Source organism: Nycticebus coucang, chromosome 8 (assembly GCF_027406575.1).
Source record: "Nycticebus coucang isolate mNycCou1 chromosome 8, mNycCou1.pri, whole genome shotgun sequence".
Taxonomy (NCBI): domain Eukaryota; kingdom Metazoa; phylum Chordata; class Mammalia; order Primates; family Lorisidae; genus Nycticebus; species Nycticebus coucang.
The window spans coordinates 20,730,550-20,752,001 of record NC_069787.1 but is presented as its reverse complement, the minus strand read 5'-3'; the positions used below and the strand labels follow the sequence as shown (position 1 = coordinate 20,752,001).

General features: G+C 36.3%; 1 non-coding gene across 1 annotated transcript; it reads right to left on the bottom strand.

The window, feature by feature from the left end:
* Nucleotides 1-12,499: 12,499 nt before the first annotated feature.
* Nucleotides 12,500-12,605, bottom strand: LOC128592877 (U6 spliceosomal RNA). Its single transcript, XR_008382088.1, has one exon. It is a non-coding gene; the product is annotated as a U6 spliceosomal RNA (small nuclear RNA).
* Between the last annotated feature and the right edge of the window lie 8,847 nt (nt 12,606-21,452).

Genomic DNA, 21,452 nt, shown 5'->3' with positions numbered 1-21,452 from the left:
TGGTCAAGGTTTACTTATTTTTGCATGAGGATACACCCCCCACACAGTAGTTCAAGAACGTATATGGAAAGGATCATCATTTCTTTGCGACTTTATCTCGACGCCTTTGTCCAAAATCAGTTGAGCACGTATGTGCAGGTCCTCTCTGGACTCTTCCGTTCTAAGAAGTCTGTTCCACTGATCTATCTTAATGCCAATCCTACAATGTACTTCACACTTTATATCACTACTGTCTTGAGAACTGTAGCTTTATAATTAATTTCTCCTGAAATCAGATAACAGAGATTCAGAAATTTTGGTCTTCCTTTTCCAATATGTTTTTGCTATCCTATGTGCTTTGTATTTCTATATAAATTTGAGAATCCACTTGTCAATTTCTACAAATAAAGGCTTGGGATTTTGATTTGGACCAGTTCGAAATAATTGGTCAGTTTGTAGGGAATAGACATTTTTAAAACATTGCATCTTTCAAACCATGAATAAGATATAAATGCTTGTAGTTCTTTGGGGAGCGGGGGGAATCCTCAGCTGTATTCTCAGTTTTTATTGTAGAGTTACATTACATTGTTAAATCAATTTTTAATTGTTTTATATGTTATATGATGTTGAATGTTATTTGAAAAATTCATTTTCCAGTGAACAATACCTTGCAGAGAAAAGATAGGAGAGAAAACAAAATGAAATTCTGTGGTAATCTATATTATTGGCTATTCTTTTTTTTCTTTTTATCTGTATGTATAGTTGTTGTTGTTGTTCTTGTTGTCTCCAGCCTGATCATATGGGAGCACCATCAGAGGGCAGAAATAGAGAGACACTTGATTGGCGGAATTCCCTCCCAGCCATTGAGTTGTCTTGCCAGCACCATTCCTGATCATGCAGAACAGAACCCACCTAGGAGCAAAGCGACAAGAACACTTTCCTACAGTATTTCAGGCGCCAAAAACACAGGGAACCTTGAAGAAAACCCGTTTCTAGAAGCTGCTGTTACCTCTTGTTTACAGTTTCTATACATATGATAGATAGGGACACACACAGAGAGATATATATGGTACTGTTAACTACCTGTACAACCCAAATTCATAATGGTGCTTTAAAACAGTGAGGTGAGTAAAAGCATCCGCTTCCTGCTGGGTGCAGTGGCTCATGCCTAGAATCCTATCACTCTGAGAGGCTGAGCTAGGCAGAATGCTCAAGCCTAGGAGTTCAAGACCAGCCTGAGCAAGAGTGACCAGCCTGAGCAAGTCTCTACTAAAAAATAGAAAAATTAGCCGAGCCTTATGGTGCACACCTGAAATCCAGCTACTTGGGAGTATGGGACTGAAAAATCACTTGATCAAAGCAATTTGAGGTTGCTGTGAGCTATGACACCAGGGCACTCTACCGAGGGCCAGAGTAAGACTCTGTCCTTAAAAACAAACGAACAACAACAATAGAAAGAACATCAGCTTCCACATTGCCTTAGGTGCAAAGGGTTTGACCGGGGATGGAAAAAGAGAGACAGTTTGCAGATGACTCACTATGGGTTTTTCCCCTTAGTTTTTACACAAAGCCAAAGAGGAAAATTTGAGAGCAGCGTTTTCCCATTTCTCCCTACCAAAAAAGGGGTTAGAGGAGGATGTTGGACCATGGGGAGCTGAACCTGGAATTCACTCAGGAAATAACCTCTTGATTTTTTTTTTTTTAAACAAGATTCCTTTGGCAAGATGGCAGGGTAAGGAGTCTTCATTCCCAACTTCTCACTTTAGAAGACTCAAGGGTTCCTTGTGGTAGAATCGGAAATAATCCAGAGCTTGAGAAAGTGACTGTTAAAAAGCCCAAAATAAACACACAAAAAATTCATTCTCAATTGCTTTAGTGCTAGTATATAGAAATAGAGTTGATTTTTATATATTGGCTTTATATCCTATGCTTTGCAAAATTTATTTTTTAGTTGCAGCAAGAAATTTTTATGCCTACGTCAAGATTGCATAAAGTGTAATATCTCACATTCAGAATAAAGATAGTTTAGCCACTTTTTAAAACATTTATTACTTTTGTTTGTTATTCTTGTCTTATGCGTTGAATATGATCTAGTGTAAAATATGGAATTAAATTAAGAAGAGCAGGTATTTTTACCTAGTTTCTTGATCTTAAAGGAAAAGCATTTAGCTTTTAACTATTATGTGATGTCAGATGTAGTTATTTCACATATGTCTTTTATCAGGTTGAAGAAGTTTACTTATATTCATAGTTTGCTATGAATTTTCAGAATAAATAAGTGTTGATTTTTAGTGCATTTTTAATATTTGCTAAGATATTCAAAAAGTTTTAATCTCATGGATAATTTTAAGATTAGTGAATTTTATTTATTGACTATAATTGAATATCAAACCAAACATATTCCTTAAAGAAACTTCTCTTTGTTGTTGTCATTGTTGTTGAGTTGAGTCTCACTGTGTCACCCTAAGTAGAGTGCACTGGCGTCATCATAGCTCACTGCAACCTCAAACCTCATGGGCTCCAGGGATCCTCCTGCCTCAGCTTTCAGAGTAGCTGGGACTACAGGTGCCTACCATGGATGGGTTTTTTATTTTTTGTAGAGATGGAGTCTCTCTCTTACTCAGGCAAGTCTGGACCTTTGGAGCTCAAGCAATCCACCTACCTCAGTCTCCCAGAGTGCTAGGATTACAAGTGTGAGCCACTGCGCCTGACAAAAAACTTCATTTTGATCAACATGTATTCACCCTTTAAATTGCAATGGATTTGATTTTCTAATAACCTATTGAGATTTTTTGTGTTCATGTGAGAACTGGATAGTAATCATGTTTTCTTGAAATAGTTTCCTTGGCTTTTTACATCAGGGATCTTCTAACCTCAAAACCCTACTTGGGAAGAGTTTTCTCTTCTATTTTCTAGAATAGTTTGTGGAAGTTTGGTATAAATTCTTCATTTTAGTGTTTGGTAGAATTCACCAATGAAATCATCTGGGTCTGCTGTCTTGCTCTTAAGCTCTTCTTTGACTTTTTTTTATTTTTGGAAATTCTTAATTTCATTGCTTGAATAAATATATGGCTATTCAGTTTTTCTAGGTCATTTCTTACATTGTATATTTTTAAAATAAAAATATAGTTTTTATGCAATATACATCATTTTTTTTTTCACATAACTTGATGAGTTTTGACAAGCATGAATCTTAAGAAACACATATACATGTAACCATCACCACAATCAAGGTAAGAGGATTGGGCTGGGCGCAGTGGCTCATGTCTGTAATCCCAGAAGGATAGGGAAGAGGCTGAGGGGGGAAGATTTCTTGAGCTCAGGAGTTTGAGACCAACTTGGGCAAAATAGCAAGACCCTGGCTCTTAAATTTTTTTTTTTTTTTTGTCAGTCAATTTTAGCATACTGAACTTTATTAAGGTTTCAATTTTACCTAATTTTTCCATTTTGAGCACAAATTTCTTCATAAGTTTTCTTTATTTTAATATTAATATTTGTAAGTTCTGTGGGGCTATACACATTTTAATTTCTGATATTGTTTATTTGTGTTTATCTCATTTCATTATTACTCCAATTAAGATTTTATTAATATTAGTGAACTTTTCAGAGGACTACCACTTATCTTTTTTCCTCCTATTTGTTTTATGTTTTATTTATTTTTTGCTAATGTTATTTTTGTTCATTTTCTTCTGTTTACTTTTGGTATTTTGTTTTACTCTCCAGTGTTTGTAGGTAAAAATGTGGATTATTAATTTTAACTCTTTTTTTTATTGGCATTAAAAGTTCTAAAGTTCATTCTGAGCATCTCTTGCTGTAAAATCTCACTCTGAGTGTGCTTACTTGTATGTGAAGGAAATTTCACCCCAAACTTTGACCACTTGGCTTAAAGAATATTTTGAATGAAAGGCCAATCACAATCAGAAAGCATTGAGAGGGGATTTCCCTCTATCTGCATAAAACCAGACTAATCTGATCAAAAGACCAAAGAGGGGGACACCTGGCTTCTTTTCCTCTCCCAGGATGCTAGCAGACTTGTCCCAAATTATTTTAAACACAACACTTGTCTCTCAGCTTAATTTACAAGTTAATCCCCCCTCTATTCATCCAACTACTTGCTGTACACATACTCCATATTCTCACCTCACCTTTCGAAAACACATCTATAAAGGTATCCCACCATCACTGAGACATTGCGTAATCACTTGCAATTCTCCCCCTGCACTTGGTATTTGGGAATAAATGTTTTGTCTTATTTATCTCCTTAATTTTGAGTTGATCTTTCAGCCAACTCTGGGGGGTTGGGGAGGGCAAGTTTCCTATGATCCCTACATATGCTACAATTTGCTTTCTTTTTTTTTGAGACATAGTCTCACTTTTTTGCCCTTAGTAGAGTCTGTGGCCTCACAGCTCACAGCAACATCAAACTCCTCAGCTCCATTGATCCTATTGCCTCAGCCTCCCAAATAGCTGGGACTACGGGCGCTCAGCGTCTGGCTGTTTTAGAGACAGGCTCACACTCTTGCTCAGCCTGGTCTTGAACTCCTGAGCTCAGGCAATCCTCTTTCCTCAGACTCCCAGAGTGCTAGGATTACAGACATGAGCCACTGCTCCCGGCTATGCTACAAATTTTGATACGTATTTTTCATTTTCACTGATGAAACTATTTTTATATGCCTTGTAATCTCTTTAAGATTGGCCTATGGGCTCCATGCCCACAGCTCAGTGACTAGAATGCCAGCCACATACACAGAAGCTGGTGGGTTTGAGCCCAGCTTGGGCCTGCTAAACAACAATGAAAACTGCAAACAAGGCACCCGCATTGTGGCGGGTGCCTGTATCCCAGTTACTTGGGAGACTGAGGCAAGAGAAATTGCTTAAGCCCAGGAGTTTGAGGTTGCTGTGAGCTGTGACGACACAGTACTCTACCAAGAGTGACATAGTGAGACTCTGTCTCAAAAAAAAAAAAAGATCGGCCTATGAATTATTCAAAAATACACAATTTAATTTCCAAGTATGTGGGCAATTTTCTCATCATGTTATTATTGTTGTTTTGTAACTTAATTCTGTTTTATTGAGAGAATATGCTCTGTGAGATTTCAAACTTTGGAAATTAATTTTATGGCCCAGGATAGGATCAACCTTGGACAGTTTCTCCTGTGCATTTGAAAATGAGGTATCCTGTACATGTGTTGGATGTAGAGTTTTGTATATGTCAATTAGGGCAAGTGAGTTGGTTCTGTTGTTGAGATTTTCTAGACACCTATTGATTATTTTCTCTACGTGTCCAATCAATTACTGAGAGAAGATGTTAACAATTTCAAACATAATTGTGTATTTCTCTATTTTCCTCCTTCTGGCAGTTTTTGAATCATACATTTTAATGACCTATTTAGGATTGTTATGCCTTCCTGGTAAATTGCTCATCTTGCGACGTGATGTTCCTCATTGTCTCTGTAATACTCTGGTCAGGAGAGGCATATCGTCTGCTTGCCACTTTCTTCATGCTCACTCTTACATACTATATCTTATTCCCTTCTTTTATTTTCAATTTATGCAAATTTAAAATTCATCTCCTACAGAGAACATACAGTTGGATCTGCTTTATCTTTATCTAGTCTGCCAATTTCTCCCTATTAATTGGAACTGCTTAGTATATTTACACTTAATATAATTATTGATTTCATTTATTTAAGTGTATTATCTTGCTATTTTGTTTACCATTTGTTCCTTCAGTATTTTATTCCTTTCATGCCTTTCTTGCTCTTTTGCATTAATTATTATTTATTTTATTAATAGCATTCTATTTCATTCTTCTATTGACTTATTAGCTGTCCTTCCTTTTATTTTTAATTGGTTCTCTAATAGTGAACAGTATGTACTACTCTTAACTTGTCCGTTAAGGCTGGGGAAGTCTCACCCTGCACCTATATGGCACAGTTATAAACCAGAGAGTCCTCCCATGAGCTTCAGGTGCCCCCCATTCTGCTCAGCTTTCTTCCCTGTGCTGTTCTGTCCTGTAGATCCCGACTTAAACTCTCTCTCTGGCTCATCAGACCAGCGGAACATTCCAGCTATGCTTTCAATGAGGGTGCAAAATCTCTAACGTGTGCTCACAACGTTATACTCAGGCAGGGAACTGGGCTATGGCTGGGCCTGCTTTGGGAGGTTCCTCCTCAGCTGACACAGTCTTGTGCTACTTGTTGGCCACTGGCTAAACTCAACTGTTTCCTATTTTGTCAAGTTACAAGGTTTTTTATGGCAATGGGCTATTCTGGAACGAATACTAAAATTATGGCCAGAAGTGTAAGTCTCGTCTAAGTACTTTTTTTGAGAAGAAAGGAGAAATCTGACAAGTAGGACAAATTTAGGGGATGGAGAATGACTCTTAAGCATTTATAAAGATGGACAATTGAAATCCATGTTTGTATGGGTGGAAGAACACCACAAAAAGTAATACAACTTACTCAGAAAGTATGTCATTGCCTCTCATTTTTCAAAGGTATCTGCAATTTAAGATAGAGTAAAAATCACAGTCTCTTGAGTTAGACAAACTAGTCTTGAATCACTTCTGCCTCATATAAGTTATATGATGCCTCTTTAAGCATCAATTTTGCCATCTATAAAATTGGGATCACAATAAATAGTATTACATATCTCATACCCCTTCCTGAGTGTTAAATGAGGTATTTTATTCAGGTGAAAGCCTCAAAAATATGAAGAGCATTATTATTCCCTTAACATTACAACTTTATGTACTTCATTACGATTAGATGATTAGTAATATAAAACTGTATTTTTTACCAGCTTTCAAGTAAATCTTTGTAGAAGAACTAGGTTATATAATCCATTGAGTCAATACATAAATTTAGATACAAAATAAATTAGTTCATATGCCCTGAAGTCCAGCTCTATGTTCTCATAACTTGACATTGATACCCTGAGGATAGCTTTGACCTGCCATCTAACATTCTTTAGCTGTATTTTAAGATAAGAAAGTAAATGTGAGTCATCATTTTGTTATGATTTTATTTTTACTCAATTCTTAAGGACTCTTTCCAAAACACATTAAAGTCCAAATTTGACCTACACATCAGAGAATTGAAGATTGAAATAGACCAGGATTTTTGTTTGTTTTCCCAATTGATCTGTCTTAACATTGTTCTCCATAAAATTTAAGAGATTTCTAGCTGAACTCACTCATAAAAAAAAAAAAAAATTCTACTTTACCAGCAGGTAATGAAATTCTATTTTCAGATTTCTGGGTGAATAATTCATTGCCATACTCAGCAACACAAATAGTGACAAGTTAAAGCTTAGAAAGGACAACAGAGGAGACAGTCCCCATTCTTATCTATCACATTGGTCCACAGGGAAATAGAGGAGCTGACATCAGAGGTCTTTATAGCCTCAGATGGATATTATACAAAATTCTGATCTCTTCCATATAAAATTGAAATAGAAATAGTTGGAAAATAGCTGCTTTATCTTGTCAGATCCTTTCAGAGGACTTCAGGTTCACACGAGCAGAACCTGAGCCATATTTGCAAGGAATTGCTAAGTAATGAGAATTTACCCTACAGTTCCAACCAAAAAAAAAAAAGTATGTCAGGACAATTCCCATGAGATGGTTTTTAGATAAAGAATCTGGGCTTTTAACTTCATTTAATGAAAAAACCTGGGTAATCAGTCTTGTAGTATAATGGAACTTTTATTTCATGGTATAAGTAAATTATGGATGGAGTTATACACTCAGGAGGTGACCTACATAGTATAGTTAAAAGGCAAAATTAAGAATGGTATTCAACCCGGAACCAAATTTTGCACCTTCATTGAAAAATTAGGGGGATGGGTTCGTCAAAGTACTGAATGCAAACATACTCACAAAATCCAATGTATTGTGTTCCCCAAACAGTCCTGGATGTGAATCCTTAGTTAATCTCAATTTTAAGGGTCCTTCTCTTTATTTTTCAAATAGTAAGTCTGAAATGCTTGACATATCTTAATCTATACCTTTGATTGAAATTATGATATTTGGAGTGAGCAAGACAATAGTTCAAACATCAACTTAAAAATTTATTTGTGACCTTGGATGATTTACATATGGTTTTTGAGCCTCAATGATATTCCAAGAAAATGGGAGTAGAACTCCATTGGTAGAAATAAATCAGTACAATAATTGAAAAGAAATTACATTCTCATGCTTTTGAGTATTTTAAATCAATATTCAATGGTACCTGTAATTGTTGTGGATGATATCCAATTTATATATGTGAACTTTTAATCAAGTTACCAAACCTGTCTCCCATGTTTCTCATCTTTAAAGTCAGGATATTGTAGCCGTTGTCAGCTGAAGAACTACAAGGTTCATAAATGTGGAGTAGAGAGCTTATTTCTCATAAAGGAATGCAGTGTGTAGGTTGGTCATCCTATAGACTGTGGTATGTAGCCTTAGTCAGAAACCTCACACAGGCACTGCAAGGAGTAAACGGTGAGAGGGAATTTCTGCTGAACTGCTTAGACAAGAATACATATTCAACAAGTTGTAAGAGGATCTATGAATATTCATGAAGGGGGATAAGTGCATGTATATTAAGCAAACATGTGTGTTACTTTGTCTTACTTTGGGGTGGAGTCTTAACACTTAATGCATAAAAAATAGGTTCTATTTGTCATAATATGAAAGAGACAGCACAGAGGCCTCTTGGCGTACAACTTCTGTAAACCAGCTGGAGCCACTCCTGGTTGGTAGTCTCTTATAAACAAGGAATGCTGGTCAGTTGTGTTAAACTCATAAAAGGGGAGAGACAGTGTCAGGGAACCGGTTGAAATCAGAGGTGGAGCACATCTTTGGAAAGGGCTGGTTTCTGTTTAGAAAAGAAAATCTAACGGTGGTGAACGAGGGAGGGGATATGATGAGGTGTGTCTCATCTCCCGTTCCATCACGGCCAAGAAATCAGTTTTAGATTTCTCTTGTGTTCCCTGGGCCAAAATGCGGTCCAGTAAATTGGTTGGGAGGCTTAGGATTTTATTTTCACTTCTTGCTCTTTTGGAAAGTTGTTATAAAAATTAAAAAATATTATTGTATGCCGCATGAGGGAAACAGTGCTTGCCACTTTGTAATTGTTCCAGAAGTGTTAGCTTTTATTTCAAGTGAGAATATCAGATAGTGTTTAAGAAGAGTACCAGCTGGCTCTGGAATCTTCCTGCCAGGATTTGAATCCAAGCTCTTCCAGTTACTTAATTGTTCTGTGCTTCAGTTTCCTCGTCTCTAAAATTTGTGTTTTGATAACAGCATCTGTCAAAAAAGGTACTTATGAGGATTAAAGGGAGTAATATAAATAAGGAGCTCATAAAAGCACCTAGCACATAGTAAATGCATACTAAATGTTTTGATCCTCATGTGTCTGGGTGCTATATTTTTCTTCAAAACATAAAGTACGGGAAATTATAAAGATTCATATAACAAGCATCCATATGCTCAGTACCAAAAAGTAACAAGTGTTAACATGTTGCATCATTCTAACAATGTAAAAATACTTCAATACCCTTTTCATTCTGAGTGAAAGATTAAGAGATTCTTTCTGTTCCCCCTTTTTTCTGTAACCCTGATGCCATGACTGTTAAAGTGTGACTGTACTAGCTAGATATTGGAAAGACCATGTGTTCTGGGAATCAGATTTATGTTTGAATTCTAGTCCCACCATTTCACTACCCTTGCAATCCTGGCTAGGTTTTAATTTTCTTTTATCATGGTTTTCTCATCTCTAAAAAGCTGGTAGTGCCTAGCACGGAGCCTTGCCATATGGTAAGCTTTCACTTCCTTGGAAAACAAATTCCTGAAATAGTTTCTTAAAGTCAGAGTAAAATAGAATTTGGAAAGCAAGCTAGTCCACTCTCTCCCTCTCCTGTTATCTTAGTGCCCTTAAATTGTAAAGAATACATTGACATATTTTCTTAACATGAACGGTGCTTTTTGAACTACGGGCTTTAATGATTTCATGAAATATAAAGTTATTTTAAGTGGTCATGATCAGAATTAAAAGCTACTCAATTTGAACTCAAGTTTCAGAATGGCAGGATTTTTCCCACTTTGTTTGTTATTTATATACATTTGTATATCTCAATGCCACATAGTAGATGTTCAGTGGATATTGAATGTTAAATAAATAAATGACCAAGATTACTTCAGTTGAACATATGGTTGTTTTTAACTATGTAGATTTCAGATATTCATTATTTGAATAAATATCTAAATACTTCATTTCCTTCTGTTGTCAACCCCACTCAGTATAGACTATCATAGCTAATATTTATTTAGCATTTAATACATTGTAAGTATTGTCATTAGCACTTTACCTGTATAAGATTATCTATGAGACAGTCAATATTATCCCATTTTAAAATTAAAAGCTGATGTACAATAATCTAAGTAATTTTCCCAGGATACATAGCCAACAAATGTGGTAGCCAATACTCAAATTTAGTCTCAAACCATGGATCTAAAATGTTTGCTTCTAACTAGAGTCTGTGTCAGCCTGTTTACAGACTGAAAAAAAAAGAGGGGTGAAATATGTGTATATATATATATATATACACACACACACACACATACGCTTCAACATTTAATCATTCTTGTGAGAATAAAAATTTGGGGTGATAAATTCACATTTTTTTCTAAAATTTCACAACTGACACAATCTTCTATCTTAAGGAATCCTGAAGACCTTGAAAAGAGAAAAGAAGGGACATATTCTTCCCTCACACAGAGCAAAAAACTTGGAGAATTATTTGTACTTCTCTCTTTATCACTTCTTTGTTTATTTGGAAATCCATCTTTAAAAAGTAATATTTGTAGAGTGGTGTGATTTTTGAACTATTGTTGGATCTCAGTTCCACTAGAAAGTCAGAAGTAGAACGGACTGACTGAGGCCTGCTTTGTTTTTCCTAAAATTCCTTCCTTAAATATAAAAACTGCCCCTGCACGTGCCACCATCTTTCCACCCTTAATTAAACCAGAGTGCATTTCACCTTATTCTAAAAGCATCAATTAAAGGTCTTGTTATTATTTAGATAATGTGTGTGTCATCCCCTTAACTGGTTCAAGAGATTCTCAAGAGTGAGCTATTCTCTCAATCGTTTTTATCCTAGGGCTTAGCACAGACCAGACCGTCATGGGTATTCCATAAATATTTGTTTGCCCAGTGAATAAAAGATGAGAACGGTTTTGAGAAGCAGACATTCTGTCTACCCTCTCATTAGCCATTTTGTATTCCCCAAAACTTACAAAGTGGGCTGACAATCAGAAAAAAAAAAAAAAAAAAGATGTGTTCTTTTGTAACCATAGGTGTAAGCTCTTAGGTGGGTAATAACAAATGAAGACCTTCACCCACATTCAAGGAGCCTATTTCATTATTATTATTAAGATGCATTAATACATTGTAGGACTTGATTGAGGTATTCTTTACTTGAAATGGCCACTGAAATCTCTGAGCTTCAGAACTGCTAAACTGCGAAGGGAAACACAAAAAAGGTTTGCATTTTCTTTGATCTACCCAGGGTGTCTGATTGCATTTTCACTCTCTAGAAAATTGTATCAGATTGAACCCTAACTTAGAAAAGAGCAACAGGAGAGAGACTAGCGTTTTAGTGATTTGCATTTTATTTTAGAGAAGTAAGGCAATGATAGGACCACATGCGTGGAGCTCATTCAATTTTGAATTTAAATTATTTTGGATACTAACTGCTCTTCACTGCACCACTAAATACGCTCCCCACAAACCCACCAAATACACACTTCCCGTTTTTTTCCTTCCCCATTATATATTTCTTATAATGTGCTGTACTTACATTTTTTTTTTTTGGTATGTTCCCATTACTTTACCAGAAAAGAGTGTCAGAGCCCCCCAAGTGGAAGAACTACTTTCTTTACCCATCTGTCTTGCCCATGCTTAACACTTGACTTCCTTGAGATTTCTGACAGAACTCTTCCTATAGATTAAGCAACCTAAGTTCAGATAACTTAAATGAGTCACTTCAAAGACACATAGGACATAGGTTTTGTTGCTAGAGACCATAAAAAGGACTTTGATGCAGTTTGCTATCTGCATGAAAGAGGGTCTGTGGTTAATTCTAAACCTGATGGCCTGTATGGAATCAGGCTGTTTTCCTAAAGGCCTCTTCAACCCACTCCAGTATGGGGTTCAGTTGAGTAGTGATGGACCTATCCAGGAGTGGAATCTGAAGGAAAAGATGTAGGTGGTATTTTGAGGTGGAATCATTTTACTAGTTATTTCCCTTGTTTAGATGGGCACAGGGAAAAAAAATGATGGAAACAGTATAAAATTAGTTCTGGGGAACCCTTGTAACTGAAACTTGTTATCACCATTTTTGTCTCTTTATACATCTACAGACTAAATAACTTCATTATAGTTCTTTAGGGACTCAATTGTTTTTTCTTGCTGCTGTTGTTTGTTTTTGTTTGGGGATTTTTGTATAACAAAGGGTATTTTTTTCCTTACATAACAATATGGAACGCTTCACAATTTGCGTGTCATCCTTGCGCAGGGGCCATGCTAATCTTCTCTGTATCGGTCCAATTTTGGTACATGTGCTGCCAAGGCGAGCACAACGAAGGGGTTTTCTTTTTATTTATTTTTTTATTAAATCATAGCTGTGTACATTAGTATGATCATGGGGCACCATACACTTGGTTCATAGACCGTTTGACACATTTTCATCACACTAGTTAACATACGGGTTTTTTAAAGCATAAATTTGCACATTGCCCTACCCCATCACTTCCCTGAAAGGAAATTTACCCTAAACAATTTGGGTGTAAGAAAGAAAAAACTTTCCTATATTTAAGTCACTCAGGAGCTAGGGCAGGACCTAAGGGACAAATTGTGTAATTTCTGAAGGCACTTTAAGACAAGTAATTAGGGAACCATTGTGTGGTAGAACACCACTAATACATCTCCAGTAGCAGTCTACTCCTGCCTAACTTTACTGACCTGCCCAATAAATCCCTCAGAAGGTGATGGTGCAGTCCAGCTTAGTCCAGGAAACACTTTTAGATACAATGTTGGTCACCTTGTTGAGGGAGGGAGAAAAAAGGAACCCATTTTCCTTTAGCTTGAAATGTTTCCTTTTGGAAAGGCTAATTCATCCCAAGAAGATAATTGGATGCCTAAATAATCTTTGGAAAATGAACCCCTTTCCTAGATCTCATCTTTTTAGAGCTCACATGTGTTTGTCTCTAACACTACTGTAAATACATGTTCATGAGAGAGATTCTGCTCTTTAAATTAATCTTTATGAATGTGCACAGTAATTTCCCCTGGTGTTCAAACTTCCTGCTAGTGATTAATCAACATTTCCAGAAACCAATATATAAAAAGACTGCTAGTCATATAACTTTATGTTGGACAATAAATAAATATACTATAATTTGCTTTGTCAGTAACCCGTGAAAAACACACATATCAAGATATAATTTCTGAGTGCCCAGTGGTTTTTCTAACTGGACAGTTAAGAAATTTTACTTATTCAATGAAAACATTTTTATAAATATTTTAAGAAAAGTGTGAATAGATAAATACTGTATAGAGACTGATTATGTATTACTAAAAATATAATATAGGACAGAGTCTTCATTCTCAATAGTTCATAGATTGAGATTTTTAGAATGTTCAAACAGAAAGAAATTGGAGTCAAAGCTAATTTAATCCTGTGAACTCACTGTTCACATGAAATCTGAGGAATTAGGTCAATATGGAAAGCAAAAGCACTTCTCTGGTTGAATCAGTAGGATTCTGGGCACCACAACTCTTCTCACTACCTGTTCCTTGCCATGGCCTCTTAAGAACTTTGTGAGGGGCAGTTTGAAAACTACTGATCTTGTCAAATGCCACTTGATGGAAGTATGAAAACAATCTGGACAGGCTGCATGAGTTGAATTATTTAAGACCACACATACAAGTGGAGGCAAACATGAACATAGAAATCAGTTCGGTACACTTTTACAACAGCCTCTTTCAGGAAAACATGCATCTTCCCATCTTCTCAGCAGCCATGTTGAGTACGGGCTATGTCCATGGTGACGTCATGTAACTTGCAAAGTATTTCAGGTCAATGAACTAATCTATTTCTTGAGAGGACTGAAAATCTTTTGAGACGAGAACTACCTGGGACAACTCTTTGAATCTTGTACAGTGCTTTTGTCTGTATAAACAAACAGGGGGACAGAAAGAAGATAAGAACCATAATAGGATATAATCCAATATTGCTCCTTGGGCAATAGATTTCACAGAACAGTTTTACATGAAATAGGTGTTCCATGGAAAAGGTTCCACACAAAAACAAATGTTGGAACAGATGTATTTAACAAAGTTTAAAAATACCCACGGACTTCTCAGAGTTTTTAATGTGCTAACATACATTGTGGATCTGCAATAATTGGTATTTTCAAATTTATTTGCCATACAGGTTTTCAAAAAAATGTAACTGATATTACATGCCTCAAAATGGTGGTCTGCAGAATATATTTAGTAAAATGTGAGAAATAAACAAGTCTAGAAGTCAGAAGTTTAGTTTATTCTAACTCAAACCCTCTTGTACCACAAAATCTTTGGGAAGTAACTTCTCTCGGCCTCAGCATCTTTATCCATGAAATGGCATATATAGCGTCAACACTGTCTATTTGAGAGTGAAATATCAAAGAAGATTATTACTATAAATCAATTGCGAAAAGTTAAGGAATACTTAAACATAAAGCACGTTTATTGGGCTATATGCTCAAAATCATAACTTTGCTGATTGACTTGAACAGAGACACAAATAGCATAGCTTCAACTAGGAAGCTTCAACATTTTCAGAATAAAGCAATAATATTTCTAGATAATTATGTCTCAGATAATTAGCCACAGTTTTATTCAAATAACTTGTAATTATGATAGGCATTTTTCAATTATTTTCAGTAACAGAGAATTTGAATGTTAATTACTTTTATTATAAACTTATTTTGCCTATGGAGAAGCAAACTGAAAATTACCTGTTTTTTTTGTGAACATAACAAAAAGATAGATTAAGTAGAATTATTAGATCTACTTCAGTCATTGAAGATTTTTCTTCATACAAGGTTATAAAAGTATAACAATCAAATTCACATTTCAAAAAAAGAACAATAGTCTCCATAAATACATACATTAAATAATGTTACTTGAGTATATTTCTCTCAGAAAATTGAACTATTTTTTTTTTTTTTGTAGAGACAGAGTCTCACATACCACCCTCAGGTAGAGTGCCGTGGCATCACACAGCTCACAGCAACCTCCAACTCCTGGGCTTAAGCGATTCTCTTGCCTCAGCCTCCCGAGCAGCTGGGACTACAGGCGCCCGCCACAACGCCCGGCTAAAAATTGAACTATTTTTGAAGCAACTAACATTTTCATTTATTCTAAATTGCTCCTTACCTGTCCTCAAAGCACTTTCTTTATAGAAGGATGATACAAAGGACCCATTATTGATAGTCTTATTAGAAATTTTTTTAATGGATCTAAGTAATTATATAAGGGGATGTGAAGATTTTTATGCCAAAAGAGTATGGAATTGATATAAGTAGCAAAAGTAGAACAGTTTTCCTTATATTTAAATTTGGGTAAATTTAAATAGAATACAAATTTATGAGGGGGAAATATTCTGTCTCCTCAGTTTATTGTTATATCTCAGAATAATACTTGAAATATACTGCTTTATAAATATTTGTTCATAAGATCCAGGATTTATAGTACACTGATAACCAACAGAAGCAAACACAAGCAGTCCCAAGTTGCAAACATCTCACATATGAATAACTTGTACTTATGAATAGAGGAAATAGGTGAATGTACCTCTTCCAACTTACATATAAATTACCTACAACTTACATAAAAAACATATGTATAACTTGTACTTATTACCTACAGGTAGTAGGTAAATGTGTCTGTTCCAAGTTACATACAAATTCAACTTAAGAACAAACCTACCGAACCTATCTTGTTTGTCACTGAGGGGCTGCCTGTAACAATTTTTTTTTTCTTTTCTGAAAGAAGATAACATCATCCAAGATTTCACATTATTTCTTTAAATACTATTTCAATTTGTCTGGCACAAAATAAAATATGTCCAGACTGATAATTAAACTGGAAATATAAGAAACACACAGGAGAAACATAAGCACAGGTAGTCCCGATACAGGAAATATAAAAAATAACAGAAGTTTGAAATTTTCTAGTGAATTGGAAATCATAAAATGCTATATAAATAATAGAAAAAGTAATGAAATAAGATCCTACAATAGAGAGGTAAAATAATTTGATTGAACAATTTAATGGGTCTTCTTGTGAGAAATTATATTTGATTGAAGAGTTTTAGTTAAAAAAAGTAATAACTTGAGAGATATTTTAGAAGAAACTATCCAAAGTAAAGATTTACAGTCAATCCCTGGGTTATGAATGAGATAGGTTCTGTAGGTTTGTTCTTAAGTTGACTTTGTCTGTATGTTGGAACAGGCGCATTACCTGCTGCCTGTAACAGCCTGTTTGTAGGTATGAGTTGTACATCAGTCAGATGTTTATAACTTGGAGACCACCTATGGTCCAAAGGACAAAATATAGAAAACAGTATGAGAAATAAAAAGACATAATGAGAAGGATTAACAGAAGTGTCATGGGAAAAAAAATAAATCAAATGGATCGGAAACAATATTCCATGAATGTGATGATCTGAATGTGTCCCTACAAAATTCAAGTTGCAACACATGTGATAATATTAAGAGGTGGGGTCTTTGTAATTAAGTCAAGAATCATTTCCTCATGAATGAGATTAGTACCTTTATAAAAAGACAGGAAAACACAGTGTTAGTCCCTTTTCCTCTTCCATCCCTTGTACCTTGTGAGGACAGAACTTTCGTCCCTTTTGCCATGTGAAAATGCCAGGAGATGTTGCCATCAGCAGAGTGTGAATGATTCTGCTCACTGAATCTGCTGGAATCTACATCTTGGACTTTCCAGCCTCCAGAACTGTAAGTAATAAATTGCTATTATTTATAAATTACCCAGTCTAAGGTATTTTGTTATAGCAGCATGAACAAATACAATGAAATTAATTGTTGCCAAGATTGATGTATTAAAAAGATATCAATCCACAAAATCACTAGGCCTAACAAATATGCAGTATAAATGAAAATCAACACCTGCTGCACTCAAGAGTAGGGTCTGTGTTCTCTCTCTCCTTAAATCTGGTTGCACTTTGTGACTTCTCTTATAAATTGTTAAGTATGGCAGAAGAATACTATGAAACCTCTACAGTTTGGTTGTAAAGATGGTTCTTTCTTCCACTTGATTCCTTTTCTCTGTCTCTCTCTGTCTGTCTCTGTCTCTCCCCCTCTCCTTTCCTTTCTTTGGAATTTTGTATTCAGGACTCAACTGTGCTGTAGGGAAGACCATATGGGAAAGATCATATGGAGAAAACAAAAAGAAGAGACACGAAGTCCCTGGTCAACAGACAGTCTTCAGTTCCCGACAGGTGAGTGAGTGGTTCAGGTTGGAAAATGAGAGGTTATTCCTAGACATGAATGAAAGGAAGTGGAGTGGGCAACGTTGCATTCAGGTTCAAGTGGGTTGAGTTCTAAAAAGAAGTCAGCACATGGGTTAAGGGAGGGTGGGAATATAAGGCTTCAGGGGATTGCACACTCATTCATTCCTGGGCAGGACTTGTGCATTTGTTTCTGTGTCTCTGCCCTCAGTCCTACTGGGGCGGGTTCCTACACTCCACCCTATCATCTCAGTCTTTTTAGTCTATTATAAAGAGGTGGGGTGATGGGAGTGTTGTCTCTGTGACTGCTTCCTGAGGATTGAGGGTCACTGTGGGATGCCCATAAGGAAGAAAAAAGGGAGGGGGAGGGAGTGATGTTTAGAGGAACACTCTTGGGTCTTCAGTCTGAACTGGTTGATATCAACGTAGGGCAAGGATATGAGCAGTTGTTTTTCAGGTGACTGCATGGTCAATACATTGGGAGATGAGATGGAGGACTACTGGTCTGAAACTGAAAATGAGAAAGATAGTAATTAGTGGTCCTAAAATAGGAAGTAACCAAAGAGGCCAGGAATTGAATAAGAACAAGGGATTAGATGATCCAAGATTTGTTTGTCTCTGATTCATTCTCGACATTCTTTTACTTTGCCTGTGATTATTCCTGACTAGCTGACAAGGAAACAACATTCTTTTCCCCACAAAATGCATGTGCCTCCTTTTTCTGCTGTAAGTAAATCTAAGGCTTAGTGATTTTGGAGGACTACTGCAGTTAAAAAATTAGTGGGGATTTTAGGGTGACTAAAGAGTCTGCTACCCTTTCCATGTCTTCATTAAGTTCTAGGGAGAGTTGGTGGTAAAAGTGGGTTGATGTACTAATGCCTGCAATGCCTGTGCCAAGTCCAGCCACTTTGCCTGTTCTGAGGAGTACAGGGAGGAAGACACCTCTTTTTTGTCTGGAAGTAGGGAGATGCATCAAGGAATGAGTGAGGGAGGAGTCACTTACAAAAGAGACTTAGAGGGGTGAGGAAAACTCGGGTGCAAAAACCAGAGTGGTTAGTGTGCAGGGACCGATAGATGGAGTGGCTGCAGAGGAAAAATATTCCTGGGAGAGCAAAGGAGGGGTCAGATAAGGGAAAAGTTGAGTTGAGGGAACAGAGATCAGGTTTTATAAAGCCTAAAGTGTCTCCTGTACTGGTTAGATTGAACAGGTTAAATTGGGGGAAGCTAGGGTGGAAAGTCCGTAGTTACGGGGCTGAACAGAGCTATGCTATTTTCTGCCATAATGGAAGACTTATATGTGTCAGGTACAGGTATGGGATTGAAAAGATGTTGGTATAAAGAAAGGCACATCCAGCATCCGGAAGGGGAGACGAAAGGGGAAGAGGTCAGGACAGCTGAGAAGGAAGTGATTAAAAGCCAGGGAATAAGGGAGTATTGTTGTAGGTCTTGCAGGACAGTGGGGTCTAATCCTTTATAGGGTGGAGGGGTTATACTGGAAGAGAGTTTTTGTATGATTTGTCTTGTTTCTTGCTGATGTGCTATGTCCTGAACTCCTCCTCCATCTGATAATCCTACATGCATGAGGTATGTCCAGCGGACAGTAGTCCTAATTCCACCTCCGGGGCATCCAGTGACCATTATTTTGCCTGTCTAGTACCTCTTTCCTCCATAAGAACATTCAGAGGCTTTGCCAAAATTATAACAATGTGCTGGCATGTAAGTGTGGTTAGTGAAAAGGGGAGTCTGATGTAGGAATTGGGTGTAGTTGATGTGGGAATTGGGTTTGGTAAAGTATTCATGAACATATGAGGTTTAGGTAGCAAGACAACTTGTGCATTCCGTTGAGGTTGATGTGGAGGGGAGAAGGGCCAGCACTGACAGGAGGGGGAGCCAGAGGAAAAGGAGTAGGAAGAGGAAAATTTGATTTCCTCAGGGACAATGTCCTAGAAGTTGCCTTGTAGCCACAGATCTTTAAAGGCTTCAAAGAGGTCATCTCTGGGTGGAACCTGTATGTTCACTTCTGTGTCCCTGCCCTCGTTTCTATTTGGGCGGGCCCCTACATTCAGCCCTATCAGCAAGACTTCAGACAAGTTCTAATCCTCAGCCTTTGCATCTTCAATGAAGTACTCAAACCTCATGGAACACAGGCAAAATGTCTCCAATACACCCTGTCGAAATTTCCAAAACACAGAACTATGAGAGATAATATATGTTATTGCAGTTTTAAGCCATTAATGTTTGAGATTTTATGTAATGTAATCATAGTAACTGAAACATATTTTGGTACTGAAAAGTGGGGTCCTATGTAAGAAAAATTATAAAAAGCCATAGCAACTATGGATGGGAGACAGATGGACGTTGAAAGGGCTTTGAATAGACTGTGACTAGAAGCCTGATGGTGTGTGAGAAGGCTGTCAGTGAGGGCTTATGGAAGAAGGAGGAAAATTTGAAACTGGAAGAAAGGGAATCCTTGTTATGTACTGGCAAAAAGTTTCACAATTTTATATCCAAAACAAGGTAGCAAGTGGAAAATGTACTTAATGAAATGGATCATTTATTTAAGATTTCTGAGCAGAGTGCAGAAGATGCCTGCTGGCTTCGTTTTGCTGCTTATAATAAAATGCTAGACAAGAGAGATAAACAGGAAGGTCTGTTAAATAAAGAGGATCCAAGACTGGAATTCAAAAATAAAATTGTCACTTTTCCCAGCATCTTCCGGATTCTCAAATAAGAAAGTATTTCAGAGCAAAGTAATACTTTTTATAAGACTTCACAAATATATGAGAGGGTGCCTATGTTGAATGAAACACAAGTCCCTTTCTTGATATTAAAGAGATGTTATATTTTAAACATTTTTTCTCTAAAAATGTACCTGAGATTCGAAGTTAATAAAACATCAGAGTTGACATTGTCATGACAATGTTTTTAAAATGCTCCAAATTGGGTTGAGTAGTAATTTTCTCTTCATGGACTCTACTGCGTAGTTTACTGCAATACGCTTGGGTCTTCAGTGGCCATTTAAAGACCAGGTTAAAGCTATACGTGCAACCTAGAACATAAATGCAAATAAAATTTCTGTAAGCAAGAGTACCATATTTAATTAAATCTAAGATGCCATTGCTAGACACATCCGTTTTTTAAAATGAAAAAAAAAAATGCCATGAAATGAACTGCGACAAAATGCTCTCTTATTATTTCTAAAATCTTATTACAAACATTTGTATTTATGCTCATTAAATAAAATCATTTAAGTTTTGCTTTGATTATTTTTCCTTATAAGTAACTCCTATGTGTATGTAAAAGGGAAAATAATTAAGGTAGTCCTAAAGTGTCTTAACATTAAATTCTAATTCTTTGAAATTCCTCCTTCAACTCAGAGCGTTAATGTCAGCCTCTCCCCACAGAATGTTTTTCTGTGTGTGTGCCCCAATACATTGTTACTATAGCATTTCGTAGAAAATTCTTTCATTATTGTCTCTAGGATTTTCTTCTGAGCTCTGACACCCCACCCATTCTCCAAGTTCCACTGCTTTCCTGGTTTTACCAGGTGATAACAGTTGAAGGTTTTCAGACAATATCTAGAACCCACAGTTCTCCAATAAGTTATATGTGATTCAATAAGTTATATGTGAAATGGTTGCAGATATCCAGTGATTTCATGTATAAAAATGACAATATTTGCATTTATGCAAGTAACTACCTCATGGATGCTGTCTGGCCAAGAGTAATTTTAAAATATTTCTGATTGTGTTGCATCTATATCTTATATTTGTTAAGTTGTGAAAAATACATGCATACTTAGAATCAACAAAAGATGACATTTTGGGTAAAACTGATGCCAATTATCAGTGTATATACTATCCCAAGCCTACAGTAATTTAAGAAGTTCATTTTGGTTTCTT